At 34.0% G+C, this 19,248-nt stretch overlaps 1 protein-coding gene across 1 annotated transcript in view; it reads left to right on the plus strand.

The window, feature by feature from the left end:
* The window catches only part of SOBP (sine oculis binding protein homolog), a 343,381-nt gene that overhangs the window by 14,847 nt on the left and 309,286 nt on the right, over positions 1 to 19,248 (plus strand). The gene's annotated exons all lie outside the window — the stretch shown is intronic.

The raw sequence follows: 19,248 nt of genomic DNA on the forward strand, positions 1-19,248 counted from the left end.
GCGCAGCGAAGGGGGTAAATATTGCAGATATTGCAGCATTTATAAATGTATACATATATCAAGGCTCAAAATTTGAAGTCTTTAAGTCCTAAACAACTAGCCAGCACAAAATGTTACTCGCCACTTGTGATCCCACCCACTACCTGCCAACACCACACACACTACTCCATCACTTAAGCCATCGTGAAACACCTTATTGTACAGTATTTTTTTTAATATTGTTTTATATTGTTTAATTGTAACAAAAATAGTGCATAGCAGTTATCAACATCAACGAGGGTTCTGAGGAAGACAACAGCTGGATAGAAAAATTAAGTTTTTGAACTGAGAGAAAGCAGAGAGTGCTGGCATTAATGTGAGGTCATAGTGACCTGGAATTTATTTTTATAGTTATCATCTCTCAACTATCTTTATCCACTCCCTCCTCTCTTTAATCTCTTGTTTTTCCCTCTCACTTCTCTCACAGGCCATATCTTCTCTTTACACTCTTTTTTTCCCCTCTTTCAGATCTCCTTCACTCTTTTTTTTTCTTAACACAATCTTTTTCTCCACTTTCACTTTTTCTCTCCATCTCTCTCTGCCCCCATTTACCCTCTCAGTAGTAACAGTCTAAGCACTAGTGGGGTCCCTATAGCCCTAGAGGAATAACATATATTTGCCCTTTCATGGATATATAATATCCCTTTAGATAATATTTGTATCAGGAAGCCCAACATTCACTCACTAACTTTCACTCGCCATTGTTACATTTCCACTCGCTAATGGCTAGTGGGCTTGTGGAAATTTTGAGCCCTGTGGGCTAGTGGAATTTTTGAGCCCTGCATATATGCGTATATACATATATATATATATATATATATATATATATATATATATATATATATATATATATATATATATATATATATATATATGTGTGTGTTAATATGTGTTTATACACATATTAACACATAAATATATATGTATATAAGCATATATGTATATATTTACTGGGAACACACAGTTCCCATAGACCGCAATGTAAAGGCAGTTTTTTTCTAACACCCCACTCCCACCAACTTTTAAACCCCAAAACCACCTAGTGCAGTTGTTTTTTTTTATTAAAAAGAAATGCTACTATTTTGAGAACGTTTGGGGCACTTTTAGAAAATTAACCAGAGATCAGATCTCTGGTTAATTTTCTGAGCGCTAATGGCAAATTTGCCCGTTTGCGGGCGCGCAATAATTTAGCGCTCCACTTCTAATCTAGCCCTAAATGTTTTATTATGGTTAATGGAATATCATTTAAAGCACCGATGGGCAGCTACAAAACAGGAAATTATAGCTAATTGTTATTCCAAGTAAACACACAATACCTATTTTATCCCCAAAGACACATGCACAGTGGTAATATTTTTTTTTCTTTGCACTTAATCAGTTGTCTGATTTATGCTGTCAATTTAAACAATTTTGCTGCTGGTCCACCGTCAAGATTCAAAGTTCAAAACAATTATGAATTATACTGGTTGCAGATCACACTAAGAGCAGGACTTCATTTCAGAAATGTTTCTTTACAGTGTGCCAGTTACAAGATAAAATACTAAATTATGTAATAGATTGCTAACTAATAACAATATTTTTGAGAATTAATTATGAATAAAAATAGGTGGAAGAGAGGACTGGCAACATTTGGCCCAGGGGAGAAAGCACCACCCAGTGTCTGAGGTATATAAACCCACCCCTTTTTAAATGCTATACTTTGATATTACGAAAAAAATAAAAGTTAAAAATAGTAGAGGATCCTTGTTTATCATGTGGCCCCTTCTATGACATGTATGTAGGGCCCAATACAGCTGTAGTATCCAGGACTGAAAAGTACAGACAGCAACCCTCAGTTAAATTGGTCAGTGGGCTGGGCAGGCACATATCTGTCAACAAGTTGGGTAGTTTTGGGACAGACAACATGCTATGTATATATCTACAGCAACCCCCCCAAAAAAAACAACAACCTGCACACCTACATATATGTTTGTATGTTTATATACCCATGCAGGACAGACAGATACACATTTAAAGGGACACTGAACCCAAATTTTTTCTTTCGTGATTCAGATAGAACATGCAATTTTAAGCAACTTTCTAATTTACTCCTGTTATAAATTTTTCTTCGTTCTCTTCCTATCTTTATTTGAAAAAGAAGGCATCTAAGCCTTTTTTGGGTTTCAGTACTCTGGACAACACTTTTTTATTGGTGGATGAACTTATCCACCAATCATCAAGGACAACCTAGGTTGTTCACCAAAAATGGGCCGACATCTAAACTTACATTCTTGCATTTCAAATAAAGATACCAAGAGAATGAAGAAAATTTGATAATAGGAATAAATTAGAAAGTTGCTTAAAATTTCATGCTCTATCTGAATCACGAAAGAAAAAATTTGGGTTCAGTGTCCCTTTAAATGGATTACTGAATAGAAAAAAATAAAATAAACTGCTGGGCACTGCACCTTATGCACTGGCCCTAATTCATTACCATATTATTAAAAATAGTACTAATAATAATATTAGTAAAGTAACTTTAATAATTAACAACAGAAATGCTAATTATGGGCTTGAGTAGAGCAGGTCTTGCACACAGTACCTTTGAAAGGAATAAATATTCATATTTACATTATGGAGAGGAAAATCTGTAATTTGTTAAATGTTGTGCTAATCTGAATTATTTTGTCCCCCCCCCCAAGTACATTTATTTTCCTGCAAAACAATTGCATAGTAGATGCAGTTTAGGGGCCACACAGTGTGCTAGCATCTAGCTTACCGCAGAAGGGAAAAACACATTTCTTCAATTACAACCTGTATTTTCTTGTAACCATTCTAAGCATAACAAAAGGATTTCACGTGTAAATAATTATAGATTACAGCTTTTATTGTCAGTAACTTACTTTTCAGTAGTGAAATGAGAAGCTAATGTGTCTAGTGAATTAAAATATCAAATCCATGGTGTACTCTTTAGAGGGACATGAAATCCAAACTGTTTCTTACATCATTCAAAACATACAAATGTCAAAATCTTTTGAATTTACCTTTATTATCAAATTTGCCTTGTTCTTATAGTATTCTTTGTTGAAGAAGTGGTTTTTTCAGTAGTGTGTGCAAACACTGCTTTATCTAGTGCATTTGTGAATATGTAACATTGTTAAAATCATTCTTGCAGAACTCCTGCTATATAGCAATCCATATACGTGCTCGCTCTTGAGCCTACCTACCTGGTTTTTGACAAAGGAGACCAAGAAAATGAAGTAAATTTGATATAAATAAAGTGGATTTTTTTTAATTGTGTACTATAAATTGGTGTTTTTAAGAGATTATACTTGTTACAGGAATGCAAATATCAATAAAGGCATAGCAAGGTTCAACAGCATGTGAACATGTGCTCAGAATGTCTCTAGGAAGTAAGTGTACATATATATTATTATTATTACAAGTGGAGCGCTAATTAACTCTCCCACTCAAGCTTTAAATGTGATAGAAGAAAGATTTTTTTTGCTCGTTGGGTTGGAATCGTATTATGAGTTGAAAGTAAACTGTTTTCACTCGCGCACTAACCCAAAAAGCTAAAAAAAAAAACCTTAGAATATCATGTACGCATTAACATTTACCCCCATAGAAGTCAAAGGAGCAAAAAAAGTGGAAAAAAAACCTAACACCCTACTCGAGCGCAAACCCGAGCACAAATTCTCAAGTGCGCTAACCTGACATAAAATATTACTATTTCACATTCCAATGTTCTTCAAATAACAGAATATGTTCTATGTATTCATAAATATATATATATATATATATATATATATATGATTTTTTTGATACATCATATATCTATACCTATATATATATATATATATATATATAGATAGATAGATAGATATAGATAGATAGATATATACATATATGTTACAGTTAAAGTGCAGAAATCAGTTAATGTGCACAATACCTAGCTAATCTGCAGATTAACTAGGGTGATCAGTTAAAGTGCAGAAAAATTGTTTCATTTCTCAAATTACCTAGGTAATCTGCAAATTACCTAGATAATCTGCACATTACCTACTAGGCACTAGTTAAAGTGCAAAAAATGCACTTTAGCGGTAACATATATATAAACTAAAGGGAGTCCCATGGTTTTTCATATGATAATCAGTTCATATCACTTTTTTTTAGAGAGCCTTGGGCACTTTCTTCTGAAAATGGAGGTAAAAACAAAATCTTAAAGGGCAGTGCGGCGTACTTTATGCATCATTCATTGCCCAGACACACTTCAACTTCAATAACAAGTTTATAGTAGTTTTCCCAAGGGTATAACAACTGCTCTCATTCTGTTTTTGCATTTATTAGCATCTTGGCCTCTACACTTCTAAGCATTATATATTTCCCATTCTGCATTCTGAATTGTTACAGAATCGACTTCCCTGCAAACCATTGTGGAATTATGCAATGAGCACAAATAAATGTAAGAACATCGTACTGAGAATGTGAAATATCTGCCATTCTAGCTGTAATGTATCTGTGATAATACAGTTGAAAAACAAATAATACACTTTCAAGCACTTTAGCTTTTTAGAAAAGTTTGTTTCTCTCATGTAAACTGTTTATTGAAAAAGAAGCCGAAGAATGTTCCGATTTCAGCTGAGGGCAGATACGCTCCAGAGTGCTCTGTTCTAATCAGAGCCTCGGGCACCGCAACTGTCTCTGGGAACCTTACCATGGGTCCCAGCCCGCACGTCTTGAAATTCTCTGTCTGGGAAATTATCTGTCTATCTATCGAATCTATAATAAATAGATAGATTCGATAGACAATTTCCCAGACAGAGAATTTCAAGACGTGCGGGCTGAGAACCATGGTAAGGTTCCCAGAGGCAGTTGCGGCGCCCGAGGCTCTGATTAGAACAGAGCACTCTGGAGCGTATCTGCCCTTGGCAGAAATCGGAACATTCTTCGGCTTCTTTTTCAATAAACAGTTTACATGAGAGAAACAAACTTTTCCAACTTTAACTACATGGAAGCAGTTAATGTGCACATTACCTAGGTAAAGTGCAGATTCTGCACTTTAACTGAGCAAATCAGTTAATCTGCAGATTAGCTAGGTAATGTGCACATTAACTGTTTCTGCGCTTTAACTGTAACACACACATATATATATATATATATATATATATATATATATATATATATATATATATATATATATATATATATATATATATATATATAGGAATATCTATTTAAAATACATAGAACATATTCTGCTATGTGCAGAACATTGGCATGTTTTCATCTACTTAAAGGGACAGTATACACTAATTTTCATATAACTGCATGTAATAGACACTACTATTAAGAATAAGATGCACAGATACTCATATAAAAATCCAGTATAAAACTGTTTAAAAACTTACTTAGAAGCTCTCAGTTTAGCTCTGTTGAAAAGGTAGCTGGAAAGCCCACTACAAATGGGAAATAAAACACTCCCCCCTCCTCCTTCTTTTGGATATGAAAAAACCCTTTACACAAACAGAAGCAAGCTGGAGAAGGTAGCTGACGGTATTCACTTAAAACTTTGGGGCTTGGTTAGGAGTCTGAAAATCAGAGCAATGTTATTTAAAAATAAGCAAAACGATACATTTAAAAAAAACTAAAATTTTTATGGGCTATATAAATAGATCATCTACAAAACATTTATGCAAAGAAAAAATGAGTGTATAATGTCCCTTTAAATGCAAAAGACTCCATTGCACTTTGTGTACATATGTATTAATGTGTTTATATGTGTATATATGTCTGTTAATACATATATACACATATAAATACATAAATACACATGTACACACACACACACACATATATATATACATATATATATATACATACATACATACATACATATACATTTTTATTTATATGTATCTCAAACTTATAACCCTTTGTCTGCCTTTTTTTTCTAACACCTGAGATCTCATACTTTTGAGCCTTTATAACTTTTATGGGCAATATTTTGTTTGAATATTTTTATATTAGATAGTGTTACTATGATTAGAAGTGTTCTTTGTAATGTATTTTTGGTGGCGTTTTTTTTTTATACTTTTTTTCTCTGAGGACGTAGTAATCATTCTAGCGTAAATCGTGATTGTGCTCAGGTGATGACATTTACTTTCAACTTGTAATACCAGCGGTAAACCTGACAATTGCAAACACCAGCAATAAACCCCTTATTGCTCGAGCGCAAACATTAGCGGTCCACTCATAATCTGGCCCAACATATAAAGAATATTAAAGTGACAGGTATTAAATTTTACTATACTAGAAAATGTGACGCTTAAAAATCTAAACTCATACTAATTCTTATAATATGATTAGAACTGGTTTATTTTGTATTGCATAATTGGAAGATGCCATTTGTGGCATCTTAGATCAGTGTCTTGCATGCAGTAGCATCAATAAGTGGCCAGGATAGGACACCTTCTCTTTGAATTTTAATCTTGACTGTCAACTGAATGTGTGTGTTTTTTTAAGTGGACTAGTAAGTTAACTTTTTAGTAAAAAAACAAAAACAATAAAACAGTTGCATTCTCGAAGCAGTAGCTTAAAATGTACTTTATTAATACAAAAGATATAACATTTTGAAACACAAACAGATGTTAGTCATAGAATTTTCAAAAACACATTATTATGTTCATGTTTCATCAAAGCATCAGTAATCTATTGGATGAGGTTCCCTTAAACTGTGCTAAAGCTAATATTTCACTTAAGGTTAACATATCCTCTCTTATACAAAAGCTTGGATTTTATAACTATATAAAGCAGTGTAAAAATATAAGTTTGAGCACATAAAGGTTACTAATAAATCAAGGGTTTTTCCTTTCTTTAACTACACACAACCGCCCATTTTGAACTTGATCTAGTGTTGGTGGAGTTAGTGTGTCTATAGCTACCACAGACAAATGACAAAAGAGAAATAAATATATACTCATTACTAATAATGTGCTTCTTTAGTAAATACTTGGTATAGATACATTTGTATTGAGCTATGAGCAGGTTTCATGTTCTGCTCTTTTATTGTGTACAACATTTACAACTGGTAATCTTTTCAACTGTAATCTTTTCAAATTCACTCATCAAACTAGTTTGCTGACTTTTAACTTCAGTCTGATTCTCTGTTCAGCAAGTGTTTAATACAGAGGGTGGAGTAGAGATTATGTTTACTGATATGCCAGCACAGGTGGGTAGTAAAAATGACTGCACCACTAATTCTTCTTTGAATATTTAAAGGGGTGTTATCATATAGGAAAAAAAGGTATAATATGTGACAGGAACATTTAGTTGAAGTTCATTTATGCATTACTTACTACTTACGTTTGATGCTAGTTAAAGGGACATGAAACCCAAAAATCTTTCTTTCATGATTTAGGTAGAACATACAATTTTAAACAACTTTCTAGTAAACTTCTATGATTAAATTTGTTTCATTCTCTTGGTTTCATTGTTAAAGGAGCAGCAATGCACCACTGGTTTGTAACTGAACACATGGGTGAGACAATGACAATCAATATATATGCAGCCACCAATCAGCAGCTAGAACCTAGGTTCTTTGCTGCTCCAGAGTATTCCTAGATAAACCTTTCAGCAAAGGATAACAAGAGAAAGAAGCAAATTAAATAATAGAAGCATATTGGAAAGTTTAAATTTGTATGCTCTGTCTAAATCATGAATGTCTAACTTTACTTGACCTCAATAATTAGTATGGATGTATGCATACATTTGGATATCTATCTATCTATCTATCTATCTATCTATCTATCTATCTATCTATCTATCTATCTATCTATCTATCTATATCTGTCTGTCTTTCTGTCTGTCCGTGTCTGTCTATCTATCTATCTATCTATCTATCTATCTATCTATCTATCTATCTATCTATCTATCTATCTATCTATCTATCCTTTCATGCATTTGTGTGTATTTCAACTTTGAGTTTTATTTTCCTTTAAATTTAGATTCTAGTGTCAAATAAGAGCCACAAGAAATATTTTCTTATAAATGCAGTCAAACCACACACAGCATGATAGTCTTTGCTGGAAATGATAGGAAAAACATCCTAATTAAACTGATTAATGGGAAAATGCACCCTTATTTAACTTTTTATGGCATTCCAGCAGAGGAAACATGTAAATGCATATTCTCAGCGAGAAATTGTTAATAGGTGTTCCTAAATTGTTGGAAATCCATTTCATTTAAATTGATAGTCGGTCTCTTTTGTGAGACTGGATCTGCTGGAATAGCCAGCACCAAGGAATTTATGTTAAAATTGTCATTAAAACAATATACAAGGTCTCGGGAAAGGAATTACGATTAAAGTGATTATTAAAAGAACAAAAATAATTGTATTTCGTTGTGCATTTAAGAGTACATTTTGCAATGCTTTTGAATTAAATAATAAACCAAAAACTCTTTAATTTGCTTTTAGCGTGTGTCACTGAACACCAATAGAACTGTGGGAGTTGTTCTTATAAATCAGTGAGCTTATGTCTGACAAACTGTTTGTACACAAACACTTTCTGATAGTTTCAAAATCAAAATAGCTTTATCCTTACATTTGCATTTTTTTCATTCAAGAAGAACTGTTTTAATCATAATACCTTGTTTACAGACCACAATAGGTTGTAGTATTATATAACACCTACTTCTGTATGCATACAGCAGATTAAAAACACCACATGCATCTCTCAAAGCTGAAACCAGTTCTATTTCCAGTGGCTTGCAGTTTGCAGATGGTAGTGGGTCAATGAAACTAGAGAAAAATATTATATGTATTTTGCAAAAATCCTCATACCTACATCAGTTCTAAATGTTATTGTACATGTGACACTTTTGCATTCCAATCATTCTCCAAGTGCTGCCCTTGTGTTGTGTGATGTCACCAGTACTAGGACAATGCCGGCACATGAACTACTGCTGTTTTAGCAGGTACTATGCACAAAAAATGTTTTCACTAAAGCACTGGTAACTTTTAAAAGCAAATATGGTAAAACCAAATGCTGCTGCTAAACTTTAACTGTATAATGTACCCTTTACTGTGCATACAGAAATAAGCACATTCAAATGAAAAGCACTTTCCTGTCAATAGTGCTTATAATGATAGACTATTGATATGATCATTTTAACGACTGTATAATTTATAGTTTCCTAATGTAGACCAAGATTGGTCTTAGTGAAAAGCTACACTGACCAGTGAGAGTTGGGTTTGGTATTAGGCTAAATAGGTACATTTTCCTTACCTCAGGGGTTTATTCCTGGCATGAAATGCAGTGCAGTCTACCACTTACTTTCACATGTTTTGTGTGCTTTAAACGTGGTTACCAAGTACAGCTAATCTCATGCTGCAGTTTGAGTTTAGAGTGTCTTAAAGAGACGTAGTACTATCATACACATTCAAATATGTTTTTGAATATATGTCTCTTTAAGTAGAGATATAAGTCACTAAGTCATGTGTGGAGAGAAAATATTTGAGATTGGTGGCTGAATAACTACTGCACATTGGTACTACAGACTACTATAAAATATGGTGTTTTTGAAACCTCAGACATGTCTTCCTCAAGTGACAGCATTTTGTTTTCACTTATAGCTTCCTACCTCTTAAATAAAGATGTATTTATATTACCTCATACATCTAACTGTGTAACTTGGCTCTTTTTGATGGAGTTTGAAATGATTCCCATCATATGTTCCTCAATGAAAATATTTTCCGACAAATACAAGATGTTTTACATGACTGAACTTTCTTTCTCTGTAACTCCTTGAAATTTCATTGAGTGGACATGTACCTAGCAATCATCCAAATATGTGTAGTTATAGCAATTACAGAAATCCATTAGGGAAAACCATTGGCGTATATGTCATTTATATATCTTCATCATTATGAACATTCCAGACAGCATTTGTATTATGATGGTATGACAGTGTTTGCTGTGTAGCTATGTCTGCAGTAAATCTATTTGAAATATTTTTAAAATATTTATCTAGTTAGTTCCTTAAATCAATTGACAGGTACATTATATGGCCAAAAGTATGTGGACACCTGCATATTAAAAGTATATGAATTTGTTGGACGTCAATATGGAAGACTTTCCACAACATTTTGGAGTTTGTCTGTGGGAATTTGTGCCCATTCAGCTAAAAGGGCATTTATGAGGCCAGGTACTAATGTTGGATGAGAAAGTCTAGCTTACAGTTGGCGTTCCAATTCATCCCAAAGGTGTTCAATTGCATTGTGGTAAGGGCTCTGTACAGAGCATTAAAGTAAGATGACCCTTCACTGGGTCTAGGGGGCCTAGCACAAACTCTTAAAAACAGCCCCAGACCATTATTCCTTCTCCACCAAACTTTATAGTAGACATTTTGCATTCTTTTAGGGAGTGTTCTCCTGGTATCCACCACACAAAGATTCTTCCATCATATTGCCAGATAGTGAAGCATGATTAATCACTCCAGTGAGCATGTTTCCACTGTTTTATAGTCCAGTGAGGCTTATGTATAGCTGCTCGGCCATGGAAATGAGTTTGTCAATGGCTTATGCTTGTCACATGACCTGGGGGCTGGCAAATTAAAGGCAAAATTTAAATTTGTTGGAAAAAAATCTATTGCTTATTTAAAATTCAGAGTACGTGCTATTGTATTGTCTTTTTATTGTGTACCTTTTGATTATGCAATTCTACTGTATGTATTGATACTTTAAAGGATTCCAAAACTTTTGTTTTTTTTCCACCAACTTACCATCAATATCATATGTAACATGTTTACATATCCTCACATACCTATTTGTAGTCTGAAACGAAATTTCTAAACATGAAAAATATTAATTTTAATAATCGTATATTGTGTCATATCAGCCAACCCTCAAATATGGGAGGCGCACGATACAACAAACGTAACGGTAGTAATTTCAATAATTGCATCTCATTAACTTGAGATGTTGTCACTGTTCGCATGCGCAAATCGATTTGTCTACCCGCGCATGCACATATCCTTTCACTTTGCATCTCATTAACTTGAGATGTTGTCACTGTTCTCATGCGCAAATCGATTTGTCTACCCGCGCATGCACATATCCTTTCACTTTGCATCTCATTAACTTGAGATGTTGTCACTGATCGCATGCGCAAATCGATTTGTCTACCCGCGCATGCGCATATCCTTTCACTTTGCATCTCATTAACTTGAGATGTTGTCACTGTTCGCATGCGCAAATCGATTTTTCTACCCGCACATGCACATATCCTTTCACTCCACATTGAGCCATAAGCGGCTTGCATGTTTTCTTCCAGTGACGTTTGCTAAAACTGCGCATGCGCATAGCGGCGATAATCCTCCTTGGGTTATCAGTCTTGATTGGATGATTAGAAGTTATCGCCGGCGGTGGATTTGGAATTCTATTAAATTTCGGGTGATGATTACTCAGAAAGGGTAAACATATGAAGCGCAATGATATTTACAATATCCAATATCTAGTTCTTATCTTGCATTATATTAGTACATTTTGCAACTGAAATATTCTAGAGATTTAGCTGTTTGCAAAAAACTCTGAAGTCAAAAATGTGACCGCTAATTTTACAAACACACATTTCATGATTTCTCAACCAGCATATACCTATGTTTTCTCTTGCCAGCCCACAATCACAATCATAGATCTAGGAAGCCCTTATACATTCTAAAGTACACTAGATGTACTGTACAGCCAAATATGCAGTGCCCAATTTATTAGAGGATGGGCAGTGTGCTGCAATGTTTGTCACTTAAAGGGACAGTAAAGACAAAAGTAAACTTTCAGGATTCTGATAGAGCATGTAATATTAAACAATTTTCCAATTTACTTCTGTTCTCTAATTTACGTTTTACTTTCTCTTGGTATCCTTTGTTGAAAAGCATACCTAGGTAGGCTCAGTGTTTGTTTGGGAGCTAGCTGCTGATTGGTGACTGCACATATATACTTCTTGTCATTGGCTTACCTGATGTGTTCCGCTAGTCACAGTAATGCATTTATGCTCCCTTCTCAAACAATACCATGAAAATGAAGCAAATTTGATAATATAAGTAAATTGGAAAGTTGTTTAAACTTGTACTCTGAATGATGAAAAAAAACATTTTGGGTTTCAGGTTCCTTTAATGAGCCAGAAAGGAGCCCCTCTGAGGAGTGACAGTTGCCCACTTTTTGTAAAAAGAACTCCGACCCTCCATAAAAAGTGGGAATACAATGCCAACATGTTTTAAAAAGCCATATTTATTTTTGTGAAAGATCACCACACTTATATCTGTGCAAATCCAGGTCTTACTGTGGTGATCTTTCACAAGAATAAATCCGGCTCCAAAAAGAGCCGAACGGCACATGCGGATGCCTATGCCTGCATTCGGATACTTATGAATCCTGAATCCATATGCACATACATGTATCTACTTCTTATTCTCTGCAAACCATAACCATGTTCTTGTCCTTACTCTATGTAATATTGTGTTTTAAAGTGATGGTAAACTTGATCATTATGGAACATATCAGTGTAACTATGATATAAATCTAACCCCACTTTCATTCAAATAAATAAAAGTGTTTCTACTGCTAATTGCTCTGATTTATTCCTACTGCTCCTCCTCCCAGCGCCAATCTTCACTTTTTTTATTCAGTGACGTTTCTTCATCCGGCCAATTAATTTTCTAGCCTTAGGCGGCAGAGTTAGGGATCCGTAAGAAAAAAGAAGCACATGCGCAATTGATCCAAGAGGTGTGCTGTGTAAGGAGTTGGCTGGCTAAAGTCCAGAAAATCAATTGGCAGGATGAAGAAAGGTCACTGAATAAAAAAAGTTTAGATCGGCACCAGGAGGAGGAGCGGTAGGAGTAAATCGGGGCGATTAGCAGTAAGAACACTTTTATTTAGCAGAAAAAAAATCATGACTGAAAGTGGGGTTGGATTTCTATCATAGTTACACTGATATGTTCCATAATGATCAAGTTTACCCTCACTTTAAATGGCACTAAGGCTCTGGATTTGTTTAATAATCATACTCCATTTTGTAGCTATTCCAGCATTGGACCAGAATGTTTCAGAATAGGACTTTTTGTATATTTTCCAAACCATTGTTTTTACATGTTTTAATCTTTCAGCACACATTTAACTTTTCAATTATAATTCAGTTTTTCATGGCTGCTTTTGGATCAGAAATTTGTAGTAGAGCAAGATTATAATTATGGTTAGAGAAAAAAAGAAAATTATTATTTAAACTACATATAGTTACACTGCAAAAAACAAAAAAAAAGCCATGCAACGGAAGAACAGCAATTACACACTAAAATTTATATTTTCTTAAAAAAAAAGTTACATTAGATCAGTTTATACTGCTATTTAAACTATGATGGACAGTTATGTGCATAACTCCCACAATAATTGCTCACAAACACACACATACAAACAACATTTATAATTACCTTTATTTATTTTTTTATTGAGTTTCTGTTTGTTTTTTTTTGTCTATTACTTACTGTCAAACGTGTTAGTTAATAATCTTGTGTATTATAAACTTACCTCCATAATTCTCCCAGGGATGTAAAAACAATCGCTGAACTTTTATAATCATTTAGGAACATTATATTCCCTTCTCATTTTGGAAGTGCTTTTACCTCAGTAGTGCATAGTCATTTGTGCACACAAACCATGAAATGCAGCTTTTAAATGTTGTTATATTCCACAGTTTTACCAGTCACTAAAGCGGATTTTAAAACACAGAGACCATATTAAATACATTGTAAGCACACCACAAATATATCCCTTGTCTCCATTCCTAATACAGGAAATTCCCAACACTTTAATCATAGATTTTATTTTACAAAACTCTTATATTGCCATCTGTGAGGAAAATACAGGGGTCTATGACAAACCTCACAAAGACATAAAAAAATAAAGAACCACCCTGTAATATTGTAAAATATCCAAATAGTATATTTTCACACATACGTCTAACTATACTCATGGTCTCCTCTCACCATCTAGTTTAAAAACCATCCAGTACTTTTTTGTAGGTGTTCCCTCTCACAGGGAGAGACCCACGTAGCATGCCAAAATGTGACAGCTCTGCTGCAGAGGGGCGGAACGTACTGAACTTAGTGACATGAAGGAAAGGACAAATAAATAACTACATTATTATTATTTAGCAGCATTTCTGTAGGGAATACATAGATAATTTCATGATTAATGGGACATGACTGTCCTAAATGAAAATGTGCATGTGCTATTTTTTTGCAATACAAAAATATTTTGAGTAACAAATAGGACTGTTTCAGCTGCATACACACATATGCTGTGCAGGCCCTGTGCACCCTTATTCAAATATCAGAATGTCATCAATGACTTAATTTGTGTCATACAAGCCACTGCCGACTATAGTCCACAGCTCTGTGACGTCTTAGCTTCTACAGTATTTAAATGCTGGTGCACAGGATTATTGCAGTATATGTCCACATGCCACTTAAACACTAAAAGCTTTTACTAGAAGCATTTTGATAATAGATTGATATTGATAAAATGCTTACATTTAAAATACAAATGCACTCAGGCACATTTCAAGCTTGTCTATTATGTCCCATTAATATTTCTGATAACAGTTTACATTTGGTACTCTTCCCATGCAGAGCACTGACTTTATGTATAACTTTATACTAGGGAAAGTTTTACAACACAAAATTTTAAGGAGGAAAAACTTGACCCAAAAAAAGCTAAATATTAAGGGTTCCAAGGGTACTGGTGAGGGAACTCAATTGCTACTAGCTATATGTGTCTGTATTTATTAAAACCCCTGGAACCAGCACTAGTTATCTATGTGAAACACTGAAACCTATATCTAGACAGCAAAATAATTAGATATATGGCTAGACAGACAGACAAATATTGTCTTTAACAGAGTTAGCTCCAGCATATCACACAAACAAGCATTGTAGTTTTTACTCCTTTGTAATAGACACACACGCACATCAACCATAGTAACAATAACAAAATGCACTGTTTCCAAACATTCCTCTGTGTTATTAAGTATTATTTTTTTGGCTTCTCTTTGGCCAAACTACCCCCTCCAACAAACAAATTTGTTTTAATAATAAATAAATAAATAAATAAATAATACTGTATTTGCTCCTTGTCCTTATCTCAGCAAGTTTTAAACTAGTAGAACATCTGTGAAGAACAAGGAACAGTTAGGAGATAGAACAAGAATTACTAGTTATAACTGGATATTTCTCCACATATTTAACACTTTCAATGTTTCTACTTGACAGAAAATGTCTGTTAAACCTGTGACCTAACTCTATCAACAAACACTGCTAATTTAAAGAGAAGCTACAATGCTAGTTTATTAAGCTTTATGTAAGTGTGTGTTGGGAGGAGGTCTTTTTGAGTGTGTGTCCATATTGTCAATAAATAATCTTATGAAAAATTCAGTACGAATATCAATGGTACCTTTTTTAAAAATGAAATCAACCTTAAAAAGGACATTAAATACCAATTGCTTTTATGTAAAAATGGTGCTTGCCATGTAACCTGAAAATTCTGCAAATCAGCTGATTTAGGCAATTTGCAGCATTTTGAAAATCTAGGTTATAGATTTTGCTTTTTGACCTCTCAATGGATTGGGAGAGAGAAAAAAAATCACAATTTGTACACAAAAATAAAGATGTTTAATGTCCCATTAAAGAAACATTGAAAATATTTCTTCCTTTAAATCTATAATATATAATATCAATTCATATGAAAAATAATTTATTAAACCCTCCAATAAGACCAACAAATTTGGTGGTAGCTTTGAGTAGTGCCTGCAAATTTGTTGTAAGTGATACTTTGGGTGTTTGTTCCATAGTTTTGCCACCCCTGGTCTAGACCCACTTTGTAGTATACAGCTCTGTGATGATGATAAATGTATGCTGCCTTCTCTCTTTAGAATTAGTTAAACCACTGCTTCTGGATTATTTACTCATAAAATAAAACACATATGTGCTTCAGTTTTTATAGCTCTCGGAGGAGTTTGCAATAAATTTCTTTAAGCATATTGTATGGTGAAAGATTGCTCTACTTAATTTGAAAACCAGAAGCCCAAAAAGTGTAACAAATTGTGTGACAAACACTTGATCTGTCTACGTAAAATGTATGGAAATGAGAGTGATTGTATTTTTCAATGATTACAGATGTATTTACAGCTAGGACATAATACAAACTCACCAGCCCCTCACATTACCTCTCAGGTTTGTCTAGCACTAAAAAAATGTAAAACCACAATCCTTCATAATCTGAGACAAGGAACTCCCTACTTTATAAAGCTTGATATTTGAATATATGGGATCTCCCAAGCTCGGAACACTCATGGGAAATCAATATGGCAGCCTTCCAAGGTTCAATTCCACAATCCAATAGGAAACTGCAGTGTCCTCATCAAAGCATGACATTGCAGTATGGACAACCTTGTTACATCTTTGAACAATAAATCATATTTTACTGAAACATGGGTTTATGGACAAAAAACAGAGACATTGCCTTTTTTATAAATTATATTTTTTATTGTACTATTTGCAGAAAATGTAATTGCTTTGGTTGTGCGTAGTGGCATTCTTAATATATTTATATTGTGCACCAGAAGCATTGAAACAGCTATTAGGAACACTGCAAATAGTAAAGTAATATTCAAGTTTATTTATTTAAAATATATTGACTTTGTGTGAAAAATGAGTCATTTGAAGTCTGCAATCATTGGGGTAGTTACCATTCTAGTTGAAAATACATGTTCTATTTTCTACCATCTCCATTCATACCTAACAGATGCATAAATACATAAATGTACATAAATACATAAACAATATTCATAACTGACTTAAAAGGGGCAGTAAAGTCAAAATGAAACTTTCATGATTTAGATGCAGTTTTAAACAACTTTCCAAGTTATTTCTGTTATCTAATTAGAATTTTGGTATTCTTTATTGAAAAACATACCTAGGCAAGCTCTGGATTACTACTGGGAGTTAGCTGTTGATTGGTAGCTGTACATATTTGCCTGTCAATGACTCACCAGATGTGTTCAGCTAACTCCCTGTAATGTATTGCTGCTCTTGATCTTACCAATTAACAAAGGATAGTAAGAGAACTAAGCTAATTGTATAAAGAAAGTCAATTGCAAAGTTATTTTTTTTCCAAATTGTTTTCTTTATCTGAATCATGGAAGAAAACATTTGGGTTCCATATCTCTTTAAGCAAAGGTGTGTTAAATAGCTGAAAAATGTAAATGTAAGTCAACTGTAAACTTTCACAAATTACTTGTATATCCAAAGTTGTGTAAAGTCAGTTATTAACAACATATAGCTACTTCCTATTAGGAGTAAGGCAAGTTAGATATCCACAAATCAGCAAAGTCAACTCAGCTTGTTAAATTGAGTTTACTTTAGTGAAAAAGGTTGGGATTTCAAATTGCATTCACTGTACCTACTGACTCTGTTTTTTTCTGACTTTATACTGTACAAACAATTTGCAATGTTCGTTGAAAAAAAGAAAAATGTTTCAGCAAATGTGATAGAATTTTGTGATGTTTCTTTACGAGCCAGTTACATTTTGCTAAATTTCCAAGCTTAGTCAGTTTAATTGTTTAAGTCACCATTACAAGAATATTTGGGCTTTTAACAAGTTTGATTCAGTTTGACATTACCTGATTTGGGAGTTATAATGAAAATGGGATAACGTTTTCAACTTGAATAGAATTGACATTATTACATTATTATTTATTATCCTTCAGTCTAAACAGGTGTCCAAGTTTTCTCTATAACCTCACATTGGGGACTTATCTTCTATAAAGAATATTCAGCAATACAGGATATATGCCTATACAGTTGCAGATTGGTTTCAGCTTTGGGGGTTTCCTGTCTCTTTAAAACATATTAACTAAACATAGGAGTCTGGTAGATGTAAATTAATTAGTAAAATATATATGGATATGTCTGATTCAGCTGAGTTGATCACAGGTGAAGTTTGCAAAATAAAACCCAGTCATTTACAGCCTCTTGTTAGCATTGTTTTTACATTTCTGAGAGAGTGCTTCTCTTTCTCTTTGTAGTTGTAATATGTCCCTTGGTGAGTCTACCTAAGGGTGATGGGGCAAACCAGACATGGACTCCTTGCCCAATGTGCTTGGATAAATATGGCTGCACCTCACTCATGAGGCCCAAAGAATGACGAAACAATTGTCTGGAGTTGCCATGGTCCTTGTTCAGAGAGGGATTGCCTGGTATTTCAGGGCTGTACTGACTTTGGTAGACGGGTTCAGACTGATATACTTCAGGAAAGTTCACTGTAAAAAGCACAATTTGGCTAAAAGAGGCTGCTCCCAGGTGGTAAATCTCCATAGGACAAGCTGCTGAGCTGTTGTTCATTGCTGAGAGAGTGCTTCTCTTTATGTATTCACAACATACTCTGAGATGCTAACTTTCCTCTAAAAATGATCAAGCTACTGAATATCAAATGAAAATAAAGGGATGGTTACTCTCACCACCTTACAACAACCTTTTTTGAGCAGTTGGTAACTTGGTTGGACACTGATAAGACTTTACACCAGCCACACGGTTTAATGTTTTGCCTGCCGGGTATTCTCAAGCAATATAAACTGACCATATTTAGTTGACATAAGCACTATATATATATTCCGAATTCAGTGGTATGAAATATAAAAGGAAAGAATGTCAGCATTCATAAATGCTGTTTAACTCATAAAGCTACCATATTAGATAAAAAGAAACATCTGGTTTGTAGAGATAGGTTATCCATTCAGTCAGATGTCTCTCCCTCAATCTGCCTAAAATCCTAAACATCTCCATACCACCCCTACTTAGCTAATTGATGACAGTTATTTGTTTGGCAATCACTGATAGTTGTGTCATGCCTTACCTGCAGGGAAATTTAATTTCCTTTTATTTGTCCCTTGCGTTTGGTAAGTAGATCTAAATGTAAACTTTGATTAAACAACATTTATAGAAAGAAGTCACTTCCTTTTCATTAAAACATAATTAATAGTCAAGCAGTCAACAACTTCTGCCTATTTTGTTAATGCTGCCCTTTTTCATACCCCTAAAAACAGACCTCATTCACATTATTGTTTAATAACAACTCTTTTGCTCAGTTGATTGCAGTTGTAATAAATACAGTAAGTTAAATCC

This window comes from Bombina bombina, chromosome 4, assembly GCF_027579735.1.
Source record: "Bombina bombina isolate aBomBom1 chromosome 4, aBomBom1.pri, whole genome shotgun sequence".
In the NCBI taxonomy this organism is placed as follows: domain Eukaryota; kingdom Metazoa; phylum Chordata; class Amphibia; order Anura; family Bombinatoridae; genus Bombina; species Bombina bombina.